Source organism: Grampus griseus (assembly GCF_964374135.1).
Source record: "Grampus griseus genome assembly, chromosome: 8".
In the NCBI taxonomy this organism is placed as follows: Eukaryota; Metazoa; Chordata; class Mammalia; order Artiodactyla; family Delphinidae; genus Grampus; species Grampus griseus.
Genome location: NC_139002.1, coordinates 95413057 through 95430422, shown reverse-complemented (window position 1 = coordinate 95430422; position 17366 = coordinate 95413057). Strand labels below are relative to the sequence as shown.

The 17366-nt window shown below is 51.7% G+C and overlaps 1 long non-coding RNA gene across 1 annotated transcript in view; it reads right to left on the bottom strand.

Annotated features, from left to right (window-relative positions):
• LOC309826676 overlaps positions 1 to 17366 on the bottom strand; it is a 122658-nt gene that overhangs the window by 28792 nt on the left and 76500 nt on the right. The window contains exon 2 of the long non-coding RNA XR_014297124.1: positions 7996 to 8137. This is a non-coding gene — a long non-coding RNA (uncharacterized lncRNA). The remainder of the gene's footprint in view (positions 1 to 7995; positions 8138 to 17366) is intronic.

The window sequence follows — 17366 nt, the reverse complement described above, 5'->3', positions numbered from 1 at the left end:
GCTTGGGCTGGACTGAGCCCTGGGGCACCGTGACAGAAGAGAGGGCCTGGGCACATGGCCAGACATGGTGTCTATGAGCCTCTCACTCCAAGCTTAGCCTGAATGTGGCACCTCAGGCCACCGCCCCAGGCCTCCAGGACACAGAACACTGGAGACCCTCAAGGCTCAGAGCAAACCGGAGCCAAGGACACACAGGCTGCCATGGCTCCAATAGGACCACTGTCCCCTCCTGACTGTGTACCTGTCTTCTGCTCTTTAAAGAGAAAAAAAAGGAGAAAAGTTCCAGACTTGGGAAGCTCCACATTCAAAGAGAACGTTGCTGGGGAGGTGGAGGGAAAGAGCTGGAAGATGGCAGAGGGTGGGTTGGGGGACATTTGCTTTTAAATTTAAATCCTTTCCGATTATTGAAATTTTTAAGGAGCACGTTACTTCTGTAATAATAACTTTCAAAAATAATTTTTGTCTTAAAAATGCAAAGCAGTCTGCAAAAATCTGTTTGGAAGAGAGAAGTTTATGGCCCATTAGCTTAAGGGGTCATTAACTACATCATCATCATCTTTTCTTGAGCATTTACCATGTTCCCAGAGTGCTGCTCCACGGTTTAACACCCATTATCTAATCTAATGCTCATCACAGCCCTATGGGTTGGAAGCTATTAGTGCCATCATTTTCTAGATGAGAAAACAGAATTTGATCGAGACTAAATAACGTGCCCAAGGTCACCCAGCCTTGGAGCGGGGGTCTGATCTCTCGTGAGTCTGACAGCCGGCAAGGTCTCGTCCTTAGATCAGGACACACACTATGCTGCCTCCTGAAACTGAAACGGAGAAACTGACAGGCCCAAAAGCCATTTGTTTCGCATCTACTCCACTGCTTGAGAACCACTGGTTTCGCACAGGAGTCCAAATCAAATTGTCACAGAAAAACAAACCCAGGGCCTGGCGTCACCAACCACCTTGGAAATTTGGACCAAGGCTAGGAAAGAGTGTATGACAGTGAATCCACTGTAATCCGCCCACCTGTCTAACCCTTCACCAATCCCTGACTACAGACCCTGGCATGCTCAGCTCTGTGCTGGACGCTGGAAGACCAGAGCGGGGGAGATGCCCTTGGCCACCAGGAAAGGACCAGGTGAGCACAAGGCAGATTGGACCCCTCAGCACCTTCCAATCTGCCAGCTTTGCATCCTCCAGAAAGACCCCCAAACCCTTTGCAATTCCGGATCCAAACAAACATTACAGGCGGTGAGAATAAAACACAGCCCTGCAGTCCATGTTCGCTGGTGGGCTTCCTCTCTCGAATACCTTCATTTGCATAAGGCCGAGCCTGGCCTTGGCAGTCCAGTCCATCTCGTTGGTCCAGGGACAACGCGAGACCAGCTAAATATGGTGGGATCTCTGGCATTTCATCCCTTAGCCCCAAGACAGAAAGGAAGGGGTTATACAAAGGCCCAGGAGCGATGGGAGGCAGGGTGGGACTTCTCCCCAGGGCTCCAGTCTGCAGATTTCAGTGCACTCCTGCTGGCCCTGAGCTCCTTTGGCCAACGGTGTCCATGGCGCCAGCCAGAAGGCGGACTGCTCCGAGCGCAGGCAGCTTGGGTGCCCCATTCAATAGGATCCCACGTGCATTTCAGAGGTCCCGGCACATGGCAAGTGCTCAATAAACGTTTGATGAATGAATGAAGAAATGTGGTTTTGAGGAAGGCAGCTCTGCCCCCATTTGGAGATGGGAGGGCTGTGACTCTCTGCCCCACCACCAAATTTTGGGGGACATGGACTTAGGCTGCCTTGCAGGCACCTATACAAAGACTCTGTTGAGGACTCCTCCCACAGAGTTATGAAAATGAAAATATAAATAATAATAACACCAATAGCATCAGTGCTATCACAAAGTACTGACCCTCTGGGCAGGCGTGCTGTCAAGCACGTTATCTCACTTAGTTATTTCATTTAATCTTCACGTAAGTCCTGTGAGACACAGAGTACTATTACCCCCAACTTACAGATGAGAAAACTGAGGCTCAGAGGGCCAAGGCCGTAGTACTAGCAGAGTTGGGATCGGCACCCAGGTCTAACTTGGAATAAAAGTTTAAAGCTGGAAGGGGCCTCACCCCTCATTTTACAAAGGAAAAACTACAGCTCAGGGAGGCTGAGGTCACCAGTAACACAGCTGGGACAAGAATTCGAGTGTCCCTACTTCCAGCCCAGGGTCTGCCACTAGGCCTCCTGCTTGCAACACTGTAAATGAAAACGATTTCTAAGTTCTGTAAAGAACCTCGAGATGGGAGAATTAATTATTCTCGGTCCCTGTGCAGCACCGTCTTTTCTAAAGGGCCCCTCCAAAACTCCCTCTCCTGGGCTTAAAGGGAAAACAGAAGAGCCACTCAGCTCCAAACCTAGCCTGTGATTTAAGGCAGCCTTGAAGATGGCCACAGGCCTGTGTGGCCAAGCCTGGAGGACTGCATGGAAGAAGCTGACTGCCTTCATCTCACTTCCTGCCTGGCACAGTCTTCCAAGCTCCAGGGCTCCCATCTCCAGGCCTTTGCTCTCACTGTTTCTTCCTCCTGGGATGCCCTCCCCCAGCATCCTCGCCTGTCCCATGTCCTACTCACTTTTCAAAGCCCAGCTCAAATACACTGCTTTCCCTGATTTCCCACCACTGTCACCACCCCAAAGTGACCTCTTGATCTGGTCTTGGAACCTCCAAGCCTTCCTTTATATTTCTGCTCTGAACCCTCCCATTCTCTACCTTGAATGACAGAATTTACTTTCATGTCTGTCTCCCTTATAACAGGCTGGCTCCTTGAGGGGCTCTCAGCGGTGGTCTCGGAGGAGCTGCTGAATGAACAGAGAGGGGCTGGGAGTGGAGAGGTTGGCCTATTCTTTTTGTTGACTCGTGCACACCCCTGACTGGGTTTGCATACAGATCTCAAACTGTGGCCTTCCCTCCCTCTCCAGGACCCATCACCAGCTGCATCTTAAACTCTAAGTCCTAGAGGGTGAGGACCAAATCATTCTAGTATCTCTGTAACATCAGTCATAAGTGGGGGCTTTAAAAAGTCGTGTGGAAAATAATTAAGTGGTGAACATCCAGCAAGTCCGGCTATGGTTTGGCATTGGATGAGGGGTGGGGGGCAAGACACCCAGAGGAAGGGTCCTGCCCTCAGTGGATCTCAGAGGAGACAGCAGGGATCCCAGAGGGCAGCGACCATTCGGCTTTGCCCACTCCCAATCCCCAGCAAATAAACAGTGCCTGGCACACAGTACAAGCTCAATAGCCAACGGCTGAAGACATAAATTAATACGTATTGACCCAAGAGCAGTGAGCATCCCATATAAGGCAGGGTGGTGCTGAACGCTGAGTTGGTCTACATGCTGAGTCAGAGCTGCAGAATTCGCAGGCTAGAGAGACGGGGAGAGAGAGAGAGAGAGAGAGACATGGGTGCAGGGCCAAGAGGTTTGTGGTTGACCGAAATCAACAAAGGACAGATCTTAAAAAGCGCTTGGCCACAGTTGCCTGGGAGGCAGCATCATACACTGCGGTTTTCCATTTTTTTCCTGCAAAGTAATCTTTTTTCAAATGAAATCATACACCGTACCCTAAATGCATAACAGAGCTTTCCCGGTGGATGTCAGCTGGGGCTATGAGGCTGGCCTGCAAACCAGCGGACTCTTGGGGCCGCTCCTGCTTGACCAGTGACGGCCTCCTTTCCTTCCCCTTCCCTCGGAGAGGCCCCAGGAAGGCAGTGGCTGAGGGCAGGCTTGGTCTTCAGGGAGGCCATTTAGGGCAAATAAGTGCTAAAGTGGCTCAAGGAACTTTCCCCAGCGATGAGGGAGTGGGGGTGAGGGTGCGGTGTAAAGAAAGCAAAAGGCCCTCCCAGCAAGTGAAGGACAACCCAAAGCGTCCAGATAAGCAGTGACTGAAATAGTGGCGTGGCCACTAGGGAACACGAGGACTCACTATGGGAAGGACTTCCTGGGGCAATGCTTTTGGAAAGTGAAGCATCGCCTGCAGATACATCGTGTGTGTGTGTGTGTGTGTGTGTGTGTGTAAATCAGGCTTTCAGATACCAGATCCACTGAAACCGAGGTGCAAGCCACAGGAAGGACCCATTCAGGACAAATCAGCCCCCTTACCCCCTGCCATGGCTCCGATATGGAGCAGCTGTTGTTTGGTCTGCTCAACATTCCTTCCTCCTTCGTCTGAAAATAGCACCTGGTTTTCCCTTTGGGGTACCAGCCCTCTGACACTTTCAGGCTGAATCCTCCCACCCATACACACAGCCCCAAACACAGACCCCTCAACACTGACCAAGTCTGGTCAATCAGCATAGTCTCTCCTTCTGGTTTCAACGATTCGTCAGAGATGGTCATGTGACCCAAGGCCAGCAAATAAGCTTCAACTCTGGGACTTTTGTAGGAACTCCTGGGAAAAAGCAGCTCTCCTTTCACTGGATTTGCAATAAGCAGGATGTCAGTCTGGAGCTGCTGGCCACTGCCCCACTGCCACGTGGGGAGTGCTTACTGGGGACTGAAACCCACGAGGAGAGAAGCAGAGGGCACAGACCTGGGCATTATCTGAACTTGGACACCAATAAACAGGCCCCCAGTTGCCACTATATTGGAAACCAATAAAAAACGAATAAATTGCCTGTCTTCTTGCTTAATCAGGTTTGAGTTGAGTGCTGGCTTCCAAACAATGCAGCATCTGACCTCAGTTCAGCCTTTGGCTGGCCTCTCATAACCCCATCGCACCCCACCACCCTCACCCTGTCTCCCCCTGCAGCCAACCTTCACATCTGGCCCGTCATTGGTTCCTCTGACCTGGGCAGCAGCTCTAGCCTTCCCCTCAGACCCAAGGACTGGGCACAGGCCAGCAGCCTATACCCTAGCCTTCCCAGCCGTCTGGCCCCGCCTAGGGCTCTGTTTTGGCTGACCTAGTGAGACCCCTCCAATCTGGGCTCAAATTCACTCACTCTGCCCCCACCCCTCCTTGTCCTGCTCACTGGACTTCAGTTCTGCTGGGAGAAACAGACACTACATAGTGAACAGGGGCCTGGAATCCAGTCACTCCTGAGCTTGCAGTGGGAAGAGTTACCCCATGGCTTTGGTCCATGGCCTCAGAGAGACCTGCTATGGGCAGAGGCTGTGGGGTGTGACTGGGCTCAGTTGTCAAGCAGGTGGGGAAAGTTCCTGGATCTCTTACCTGCTGTATCACCTTGGGCAAGCTGCCCTTTCTAAGTCTCAGGATCCTCAACTTTTTTTTTTTTTTTTGCGGTACGCGGGCCTCTCACTGTTGTGGCCTCTCCTGTTGCGGAGCACAGGCTCCGGACGCGCAGGCTCAGCGGCCATGGCTCACGGGCCCAGCCGCTCCGCGGCATGTGGGATCTTCCCGGACCGGGGCACGAACCTGTGTCCCCTGCATCGGCAGGTGGACTCTCAACCACTGCGCCACCAGGGAAGCCCCCTAGATGATTCTTAAGCAGAACAAAGTTTAAGACCTGCTAACAAAAGCCAAGAGGCAGCTGTCTCCCTGCCCAGGTCCACAGGACCCTGGCTGAGGTTAACATGGAGGATGGAAGTAAAAGGTGGAGTGACAGCCTGAGCATGTAATGCCTAGGAACCATGAGACTGTCTTCCATCAGGATTGGAATCAGCCACATTCTCTCCACAGCACAGTTTTGCTTTGTTTTTTTGGGTTTGTGTGTGTGTGTGTGTGTGTGTGTGTTTGTTGTTTTGGGGTTTTTTTTTGTTTGTTTTGGGTTTTGGGGAGCTGCACCAAGTGGCTTGTGGGATCTTACTTCCCTGACCAGGGATCAAACCTGGGCCCTCAGCAGTGAAAGTGCAGAGTTCTAACCACTGGACCACAAGGGAATTCCCCGTAGCACAGATTTAAGGTCAAAATAGAGAACGTGCCTGATTGGAGTGATCCAGGAATGCAGTACCAGTGCCTGCTGGGCAGAGTCTGAGTTTGGTCCTGGCTCTGATACCTGCTAACTGTGTGGTCCTGGGCAAGTCACTTCCCCTTGCTGGACCTCCCTTCCCAGTTTGTCAAATGAGGACGCTGGACTACGCTAGTCATTGTCAAAGCATTTTTAAGCAGTTTGGCCATTTGTATATCTTTTTGTTTGTTTGTTTGTTTTTGCGGTACACGGGCCTCTCACTGCTGTGGCCTCTCCCGTTGTGGAGCACAGGCTCCGGACGCGCAGGCTCAGTGGCCATGGCTCACGGGCCCAGCCGCTCCGCAGCATGTGGGATCTTCCCGGACCGGGGAGCGAACCCGTGTCCCTTGCATCGGCAGGCGGACTCTCAACCACGGCGCCACCAGGGAAGCCCAGGATCCTCAACTTTAAAGTGGGGATCATATCACTACATACCTGACAGAAGGACAAAAATCTACAAAACTTACAGCACCAGCTGGTGGTGAGGAGATGGCACAAAAGGAACTCTCACTTGTTGCTGGTGCAGATGCAAAATGGTGCAGCCACTTTGGAAGACAGCTTGGCAGTTCCTTAAACAGCTAAATATACCCTTACCATACAATTCAGCAATCATGCTCCTAAATATTTACCCAACTGATTGAAAACTTATGTCCACACAAAAACCTGCACATAAATGTTTATAGCACTTTTATTCATAATCACCCAAAACTGGAAATAACCAAGATTTCCTTCAATAGATGAATGGACAAAAAAACTGTGAGACATCCAATGGGACGTTATTTAGCAATAAAAAGGAATGAGTTTTCAAGCCATGAAAAGACCTGGAGGAACTTTAAATGCATATTACTAAGTGAAAGAAGCCAGTCTGAAAAGGCTACCTACTGTATGATTCCAATTATATGACATTCTGGAAAAGGCAAAAGAAAAGGAGGCAGTGAAAAGATCACTGGTGACTGGGGGTGAGGAAGAAGGGAGGGAGGATGAAAAACGTGTGGCGGTGTCATCTTATCTGACAAGGCAGAGGGTGGCCCAGTATCCACTGCCCCTCCTTTCTTCGTAAGAGAATTATAATTGGGCAGATGGTCCCCCAGAATAAAGACTCTATCTCCCAGCCTCCCTTGCAGCTAGGCATGCCACATGACTACATTCTGGCCAATGGGACCTGACAGGAAGTGATGTATGCACCCTCTTAAAGGAAGGAGCACCCTGTCCTTTTCTGATTTCCCCCTTCTTGCTGACCAGAATGGAGAGACTGGCATGGGCCATCGTGGGTCATGTAGACAAGCGATGGTTAGAGCCTCCGGACAAAAGGAACTTAGTCCCCTAATGTTTTTGTGTCAAAGAATCCCCTTAGCTCAGAATTTTCCTTAGAGAAAAATCAACCTGTCTCTTTTTTATTTTGCATTTTTGTTCACATGCAACCAAATGCTTATCCTAACAAATGCAAGGCCTTTCAAGGACTGTCCTGAGGATTCTGCATAATGTAGGTAAAACAGCTTCACTCACTCATTCATTCATTCAGCAAATAATAACCAGTTCACTCTGCTGGGATCTGGGGGTGCAACTAAGAACAAAACAGACAAACTCCTGTCCTCTGGAGTCCACACTCTGGTGCAGGAGGCAGCCTATCAACGTGAGGATGAATTAACTACGGATTGGCATGAGTACTATTGGGAACAGCTAATGCTCACTGCACCCCGAGCTTACTACGTGTCCTGTTCTAAGCGCTCATCATATATTACCTCATTTTATCTTCACCACAAACCCAAGAGGTGGGTGCTGTTGCTTCCTTGTTTGACCGGGGAGGAAGCAGCGTCACTGAAAGGTTGAGAAACTTGCCCAAGGTCACACAGCTAGTAACTGGAGGTTCAGGATTTGAACCCAGGCCTGTTGGACTTTAAAGCCTTAACCACTGGGTTCTCCTGCTAATGAAGGAAATAAAACAGGACAGGGCGATAAAGAATGATAGGGCGTCCTCTGATGGCTGCTATCAGCAACAACAGAAACAGCAAAAGCAGCATAAAACCCCGTGCTGAACACCTGAGCTCCCTTACCTGGGTAGCCTGCGTCGAGAAGTCTGGAAAAAGGTTGTGCCCACGTTTTTAGAAGTTCAAATTCAAAGGGTTCACGTAGCTTGGATGATGGGGTCGGAAGGTCTGGTTCCTGCAAGCTCGGGGCTGTCCAGGAGATGCCCACCTGTCAAGACAAGCAGAATCAGCTGTGACTGCCTCGTGGGGGGGACGCCATTGCTCACACTGCCCGAGGTCTCATCTTTTTTTTTGAAATGTGCTCCGGACCCTGAGGAGAGAGTGTGAAGGGGCAGCCGGAAGGAGCCTGGGCTTGGGCATCAGGACTGGGGAGGCATCATCTAGGTCCCAGCTGAACTTGCCTGCAAAAAATTCCAAGACACAGAGATACGTATGTGCCTGTGTGTGTATGTCCTGAATAAAAATACGCAAGTGTCACACCCACTGTGTCTAGCATGGTGCCCTTTGCAGAGCGGGAGGCTTGACAAATGTTTCCCGATTTGCTTTGATGTGAAACAAAATTTTATATGTCTGAGTGGGAGGAAACTCTGAGAGTTCACACGCATTGGTGGAGAGATTCTTCCTCGTGTGAAAATGCATTCCTGAGATGCTCCAGCCAGCCAGACCAACGGCCTCATTTTATCAGTGAGGAGACCGACACCCAGAGAGGGGCAGTGACTCGCTCCAAGTCACAGAGCAAGTTGGTGTCAGAGTGAGGCCTAAACGCCAGGTCCCTCCTGACTCATCATGGCCAGGTGCTCTCTCCCGGGCCACACCCTCCTTTGTTGTTGACAGACTTGCACCCCTGGAGCAGCCTGGGCACAGGGTCTACTGCCTGCCTGACAGGTGAATGCTGGTCACAGGCCAGAATGGAGAATTGTTTCCTGACTTCGTCCAAGCCCAGACAAGGTATGGGAGGCGGTGCCCGCGGTGGCCGGGAGCCTGGGCTTGGAGGCAGGTGGGCCTTGGTCACTTGTTGGGGCAAACTCTTTCCAGGAGAGAGAGACCCTGGGGAAGTCAGGTGTCCTCTCAGAGCATCAGTCTCCTCCTCTGTAAAACAGGGATAGTAACAGCATCTCTCGTTGAGGATTGCAGGGAGTGAAAATGACACTCCTAAGTCTGTGAAGCCCCAGCAGAGCATTTGGCTCACAGCCATCACTCAATAAATGTTAGGGAGGCGACACAAGGGAGGGTATCGTGAGCGCTGCAGGGGGAGCCCCTTTGTGCCCTCGGCAAGTCTTTAGACAAAACTCTCTCAAGGCCACCAGTGACTCATGCCCGCTGCTCCCACTGTCCATCCCCGTCTCTGCCTTCACGCACCAGGGTGGGTCCCCAACCCAGCATACCTACCTCTCCCCGCAGCCGCAACTTCCCACCTGCCCGCGGGCTCCCCACACCCCAGCCCACATTTCACCAGCCAGCAAAATGAAAATGTCATTAGCACTCTGCACGCTGGTGAGCTAATGTCACCAGACGGCAGCCAGTGCGTGAGAACCGGGGAGGGCGGGAGGTGGGGGGCGGATTCCCCGGGAGGCGTGGCGTTCTCAGCTTTTCCCAATAAGGGTACGATGAAGAAATAAATAAATGACTGCAGGAAAGAGGTGACGATGGAGACCGTTCTTCTAGCAGCAGGCTATGGGGCTGAGCCTTTCTCCTGGGCTCGCCATGGCTGCCTGTGGTCCCTGCTTTGGACCCTGTCCAGATGATAGTTGTGTCTCAGCCTCTCTGGGCCTCCTCTTCACACATACAGCTGATGAAGAAGCTCACCAGGGGGACCCCCAGCTTCCACCTTTCATTTCCACCCCAGCCCACGCTCCCTCAAACCTGCTGAGAGAAGCAGACCACCCCCTCAATTAACATGGCAGTGGGGGGGTGCTTCGTCTCCTAGGAGGAGGTGGCAGCATTGAACCCCACGGATCCGCAGGCAGGCATTCTGGGTTCCAGCCCCAACACGGCACTAACTCTCTGTGAGGGCTCAGGCACCACCTCCCCTTCGTGGGGCCTTAGTTTCTCCCTCTGTGAAAGGGGGCGCCGGATACAGCATCAGTCCCGACAGCGTCTCCGAGTCAGCTCTGAATCCCCCAACTCACAGGCAGAGATGCCAATGTAAAGCTCCTTCTCTTCCAGTGTCCTTATGCCACCAGCACCGATGACACCCGCAGGCACGTTAAGGCTTCCTGGAGGAGGGGGCAGATGTGTGTGTGTGGAGACAAGAGCAGGGCGCTCCGGGCAGGGGGCCTGGGTGAGCAGAGGCCTGGAGATACCCAGTTGCGGGGGGGCACCTGGAGCCAAGGCTGCCCGAGAGGCAGCTGGGAAATGAGATGGAAGAGTCCTGTGGTCAGTGCTTTCCACACATTTTCCCATTTAATCCTAACACTGCTAGCATTCCCATTTTATGGATGAGAAACTGAGGCTCAGAAAGGTTAAGTATTGAGCAGACACATGGTTGTTAAATAGCACCGATTGGATTTGAACCCCGTAGTTGATTTAAGAGCAGAAGTTCTTGATGCTGTGGGGCGCCACTGTCTAGACTGTTTAAGATAGAAGGAGCATGAGAGAAATTCAGGAGCGTTTGTGTCATAAAGGCATGCAAACGAGCTCACGCGATATGCAAGGGTGGGCAACGCCCACGTCTGCGGGGGAGGGGTGGGAGAGTTTAGCACGTGAACGTGTGTACATTGTAAATGTGGGTGGCTCACTGCTGAGCGAAGCTGCTGCCCTGAGTCCGGGCCCAGAAATGCCGAATGGGGAGGATGTGGCCGAGTGGCCAGTGGGGCAGGGGAGTGGGCAGGCAGAAGGCCCTGGCCATCCCATGGTGGCCCAGGCAGCCCTGCTCTGTGGGCTGTGAGCTGGGCCTGTGCTCATGGTCCTGCTGTGTGGGCCTGGCCTGCATCGCTTGTCTGCGGATCCCATACTCCCCTGACTGCTGCCCAGGAGAGCAGCACATCCTGCCCTCAGCCTCTTCCTTGACTTAGTCTGCTGCGTGGTCCCTCGGGATGCCTGTCCCAGCCGGGAACAGATCCTGTAGACTGAGCCTGGTATACACCCGGGGCTGCTGTCAGCGGGCAGGGAAGCCAGCGAGCGAGTGCACCTTGCACCCGCTGGGGACCAGCCGGACCTGTACTCCAGCCACTAGCCACTGGCTCTGTGATCAGGGCACGCGACCGGCCTCTCTGAGCCGCAGTGAACCCTCACAGAGCTGCTAAGATGACTACCTAAGGGAAAAGGCATGCATTCTATAAAGTGCCGTGCCCACAGACAGGGCTGTAGTTCGAATCCCAGTGGCCAAGATAACCCAGGAATTAGTAGAGTTCCCTAGAGAGCCATGACTGGGAATCCAGCCAACGCCTTTACGTAAGTCCCCCTCGCCCTTCCCCTGGGCCTCAGTCTCCCATCTATAAAGCAAAGGGTCCTCAGGCTCAGATACGGAGTGTGCTCGGCCCCTGCGTGTCTACTTTTCTTCACCATGATTCGCTATTAACATCACAGCTGGATTTCATTTACCAGAAACCAGAAGGCCATTCATGTAGCAGTAAGCTGAGTAAATAGGGCCCAAGACAGGTAAGTTTTGATGGGAGGAGAGAGGTTTCATGGTTTCACGTTCGAGTCGCTGACTAAGAAGGAATGTGATCATTCTAGGAAGACAGAAGGAAGCATGCAGGAACAGAGCGGGGCAGAGCTGTTGGAAGTCGACAGAACTTGGACAAACTCTCTCCCCAGGTTTGCATTGGGCTGGCCCTGAATGCCACAGAGAAGACACAAGGAGTTCTGTTTCCTGGAGACCTCAAGGAATGGGAGCATTCACTCATTTGGTGAGCATTAACTGAATACCTGCTGTGTACTGGGGCCTCCGGGGGTGCCAGGGATGAGAGAGGCACCAACTCTGCCTTCAGAGGAGCTCCTGTTATGGGGAAGAGTGACAATGCCCTTGTCTCCATAGTTCAAGGTGGCTTAGGAGGACTCATCACATTGCTTTCAGTTCAGAGGAGGGAAGGACCCCTTCCTGCTTGGGCCCCAGGGAAGGCTTCCTGGAGGAGGAGGCATATTTGAATGTATGGGGATGAGAGGAGGGCATTGTGAACAAAGGGACCAGGGTGAGCAAAGGCACAGAGGTGTCCAAGTGTGAGGTGAGTATTCAGGACCAGGAGGCAAGGCTGCCTGTAGGGATAGAATGGGAAATGAAATCGGAAGGGGCTGGATGATTAAGGTCCTTGAATCCTGGGCCGAGGATGATGAACTCTATCCATAGAAAAAGGGGAGCCACTGAAGGTCATAGAGCAGAGGTGTGCTTCAGGTGGTTGAAAAGCAGCAAGGAGCCCAGATGAGTGCAAACAGATGATGAGAGGATGGAAGGAGGATGGGCAGGGCCTGATGGTGGGGCTGGATAAAGGGATGCTGGAGGGGTGGGGAAGGTAGGGGGCATATGAAACCGGCAGGTTGTGGGCAGGGGACGCAGATGTGGGATAATGACTGGATGTAGACACGGTGGATTTGCATCCCGGCTCTGCCACTGTCACCGTGTGCTCTCAGGCATGCCAGTTTACCTCTCTGGGCCTCAGTTTCCTCCCCTATAAAGTGAAAAAAATAAAACCGCTTCAAAGAGCTGTGAGATTCAACCAGATAATATACGAGAAGCGCTCAACATAGTAAGTGATTGTTGGATGCCTGCTTCCTACAATGTAAGCATTTGTTGCTTTTATTAATTAGTGGTGACCTTCCCCTATTACAAGTGAGGACGCTGAAGTTCAAAGTCAAACAAGTGGCTGGAATTGGCAGTCACTGGGCCTCAAATCGTGAGAGAAGCAAATTATGAGCAAATAAACGTGGGATGGCTCAGAAAAGAGTCTTGATTTTAAAATGTTGCTAAAGAGAAGGGCTGTTTGATGACTTTTGTGCTGCATGCTTATTAAACCCAAGCTATATATGTGAACTAATAAGTAAAATGAGTTAATTAAAAAAATCAACCTTCAGGATGGCTCCACATTACCTAATGGCAGTCCATAAATATAAACATGAAATTTTAAAATACAAGAATGAATTGCAATGCCCAGCAGCTCCAAGAATCTGCAATTTCTCTGTCTGCAAATAAAAGCTACTGATTTTAGCTTGGGTTCTCATGGCTCATGAATGAGCCTTTGAGAAGTCATAAAGAAAGGAATTATTTCCAATTGTTTACTCACTAAGGATCATATGTATTGAATTTAAATTGTCTCTGATTCCTAATTAGTACAAACCAGATTAGAATCTGAGTACAGCAGATCTGGAAAGAGCCCTTGGAGACTAAGACCTTAAGCTCAGTTTTCTTTGTTTTATAGACCTGGAACCCAAGGGACAGAGAAGGAGAGCTACTTGCCCAAGATCACACAGCAAGTAAGGGTAGGATCCAAGCTAGAACCTGAGCTCCAGGCACCCAGGTTGGCATCCTGCAGCATCTGTGATCAGATCAATAAATCCAGCCCTAAGGGATGTGCAGGGATGTTCCCCGGGCCTTAGCCCAGGTGATTCCTATAATAAGAACTTTCTCCCCGCTCTGGGGAAAACTAATCTGCCCAAGAAAGGACCCTCAAAGCCCAGCGGTCTAACACTGATAGCAAAGTTCTAAGACACTCCAGCACATCGCTGCCTATGGAACCCTTGAGCCCCTGTTCGCAACCTGCTTGCCAGGCAGCTCAGCCAGGAGAGAGACACACTGGGAGCGTTGGGTTCTGTTCTAAGAGGGGCTGCAGGCTGGGACAGCCCAGGCCCATGTCAGCTCCTCCCTGTGTTCCAGGTGGGGCTGGAGGCACAAAGGCCTCATTGTACAGTGGGGAAGGGAGGGGTCTCAACTCAGCCAGGCTCGTGCTCTCTATCTCTCTCCCTCTCTCTCTCTCCCTCTCCCCCCCCATCTCTCCCTCTCCCTCTCCCTCTCCCTCTCTCTCTCTCTCTCTCTCTCCCTCTCTCTCTCTCTCTCTCACACACACACACACACACACACACACACACGGACGAAGGAGCTTCGCACGTGGCACAGGCACGCATGCGTGTATGTTAAGCTTCAGCCTACACTCGATTGTGAAGCAGATGTTTAATTACTACCTGAGTGTTATTAATCAACACGATTAATACACAACCCATACCACATAATTACTTTGCAATTACACCTAAAAGAAATATTTTAGTGCCGAGGGTTTGCTAATTACCTGGCCTTGCCGAAGGACAGGTATGATGGGCAGCAATTTTTCTTCTTTCCTTTTCTTCCTTTTCTCCCTCCCCTGTCCTCTCATTAATCTTCTGGGCTGATGTCCCCACCACACAGAACGGGGAGCCCAGGCGGGCTGCCGGCCTCCTCCCCGAGGTGCCACTTCTGCCCTCTCACCGCTTTCATGTGACTCTAAATCGCCCCCAGTCCTCTCCTCTCAGCTCTCCAGCTTGGAAATGCATGCCCTTTCCAGAAATGAAGCCGGCCTCCTACTGGCCTGCGGATGGAGAGGCAGCGGCAGGCAGGGGTTACCTGGGGACGGTCTGCAGGCAGCTAGCTGCCTGGAGTTGGATCCAAGCTCTACCAGTTCCTGGCTGTGTCATCTCTGTCAAGTTAACTGTGCCTCAGTTTCCCCAGGTGCAAGATGGAGACGAGAACAGTAATTACCTCAGGGGTTTCTTGTGAGTATTTAATATGACAGAATGCGTAAAATACTTAGCCACTGCCTTGCACACAGTCAGACTCCAGTAATACTTATTATAACTATCACTGTTATTATTTACGCAGAAATGGCCCCTCCAGGAACCCTCCTAATCACAGAGTCTCCCAAATGTTCAGGTTTTTGGATTCCACTCTCTACCCCTCAGATAGAGAGCTCGGTCCCATCTACCTGGAAACACCTCCTTACATTGTCCCCTCCCCTCTACCTGCCACCTCCATGGGCTCCACTTCCCTAATCCAGGAAGCCTTCATCCTCTCTCACCTGGCCCGCAGCCATTAGCCTCCACACAATCTCCCTGATGCTCCCCACACCCCGTTCCATCCTCCACTGGGTGGAGAGACAGATCCTCACGGAGCAGAGCTTGGACTATGCCACTCTCCCGCTCAACAACCTTCTGTAGCTCACCATTGCCTATGCAGCAAGGTCCACCTGCCTCCGCTGGAAGATCACTAATGCCCCAAATTCCACCTTCATTTCTTAAGTTCATGAGCCCTAAGCTTTTGATGATGAATGAAGGAATGAATGAATGCCTTGCTAGACTTGAGAAGCATCCACACCCACCGAGCTGGGATGTCCCAGTGCCTTTTATGCACCTGGCCTTGAGGTTTATCCTGGAAGTTGGGGTTTATCCCTCACTGTTTATTTCCCCTCCACTTTTCCCCTCCCCTCTCCCCCCGACAAAAATCTTTCCCAAACCAGCTGCATTTAAGAACAATCCATCTTTTAGGGCCCAGAAACCACAGGTCCAGCTGAGCAAAGAGACTATATAAGGACCCTCAGATGCAGGGGCCAGTGTGTGGTCTGCTCGAGAGATGAGTGTAAGGGACACGGTGACAAACTCCAGCACAGATGGCACACGGCGAGAGCCAAGGGGGAGGGTGCTTGTGTGTGCACGTGTACATGGTGTGCACACTTTCGTTTGTACAAGTAGGGCCTAGGTAGCTACCTGTGTGACTTAACTCCTTCAGTTACAAAAATATCAAGTAGCATGAGTCATTCATTTACTTGATAAACGTAAAACATTGGGCTCTGAAATCAGACCGTTGGTGATAGAATCCTCTCACCTCTGACTAGCTGTGTGACTTTGGGAAAATTCCTGAACTTCTCTGAGCCTTGGTTCTTAGTTGTAAAACGGGGCTAATCGTAGCTCCTAACGATAGCGTTCTCGTGAGGAGGTAACGCACACTTTGATCAGCACCTGGCACACAGGAAGAGCCAGACCAAAGTTAGCTCTTTTATTATTAATAATAAGAAGAATTAATAACCCCTGGGAACATAGAAACTCAATGACTGAAGCAGAACATGGCATGTAGTGCTAGACCAACGGGTGGAGAAGGCCCTGCAGAACATTAAAATGGAAGGTAGGAAAGTGACTTTTGTCATTCGCTTATTCATTCAGCAAACACTCATTGAGTGCCTCCTGTATAAATCTCTGTGTTAGGTGCCGCGGGAGGGTGGAGGGACTCCCTGTCTTTGCAGTGAGGCCAAGTGGAAGGTGCCGTTCACAAGTAGCTGGAAGCGGGCAGAGGCTGGGGAATGTTCTAAACCACTCACTGCTGTACCCCCAAAGCCTCAACTTGCCGGCCACTGGACACTAGATGAATGGATGGCAGCACGGCTGAAGATGCGGGAGAGCTCCTAGGTGAGCAGACTCAAGTCCAAGGAGAAGGCAAAGGGGAGGAAAGGCTTTCCAAGCAGAGGGTACGGCCAAGGCAGTGGCTCAAGGGCCTCAACTTGCACGACAGGTGGAGGGAAGAGCAAGCAGGCTGTGCCCTGGCGGATGCGTGAAACGGGAGAGGAGAGGTGGGTCACGGGTGCTGAGACGGAGCTTGGGCTAGCGGGGAGTCAAAGGAAATTCATGGAGGGGCTGATGGGAGCCACTTCGGGTCCAGGGTTTTCCTTCTTCGTCTGAAGTTCAAGCCTTGGTCTTTGGAGCTCCGAAGCCCCCTCCCGGGAGGCTGATGGAAACTTTTCCAGGGGACATTGGATCTGTTTCTCTTGCCTGAGAGATAAGAATTTACATAAGGTTCCCTGCGCAGCCGCAGGGCAAGGCCACAGGGCAAGTGCTCCGGCCACCAACCTCCGCGGATGCAGCACTAACCCAGATGACAAACAGGAAGCGTGACTCTCCAGGTAGATGTGGAGAGGGGCGCACAAAGCCAGGATGCAGTTGCTTTTACTCAGAGCCAGCCAGGCTCTGCTGGCCCCTGCTCAGCTGTATATGATGAAAGTGGCCGAGCAGAGATGTTTCCTTCCTCTCCCCGTGGGCCTCCTGTGCCCCCTTCCCAACACATTGTGGCTCTTCACACACACACCCAGCCCCACACACACCCACACACACCCACACTCACAGCAAAGTCTGGTGTTGGCTTAAAGCAATAAGGCCAAAAGATCAAGAACGCTGAGTCACAGCTCTGGGACAGCTGTGCTGTGTGCCCCGTTCAGGTCATGTGCCCTCTCTGTGCTTCTACTTTCTCCTCTACAAAATGAGGTGAGGTATTCAATGATTTTCAATGCTCAAGTGAAAGGAAGGGGGCTAAGTCCCCGCAGATGGGCAAAAGTGAGGTGAGGAAGAATCTGAAGGGCCTGAGTCCCCGGGATGACATGCCCTGTACCTGGGAGAAAGCCAGGCCGGTACCGACGGAAACAAGAATCAGGGGCTCCTGCAGCCTCATCGGTGACTAAGGCTGAATTCAAATGCTGGGCCCACCATTCATT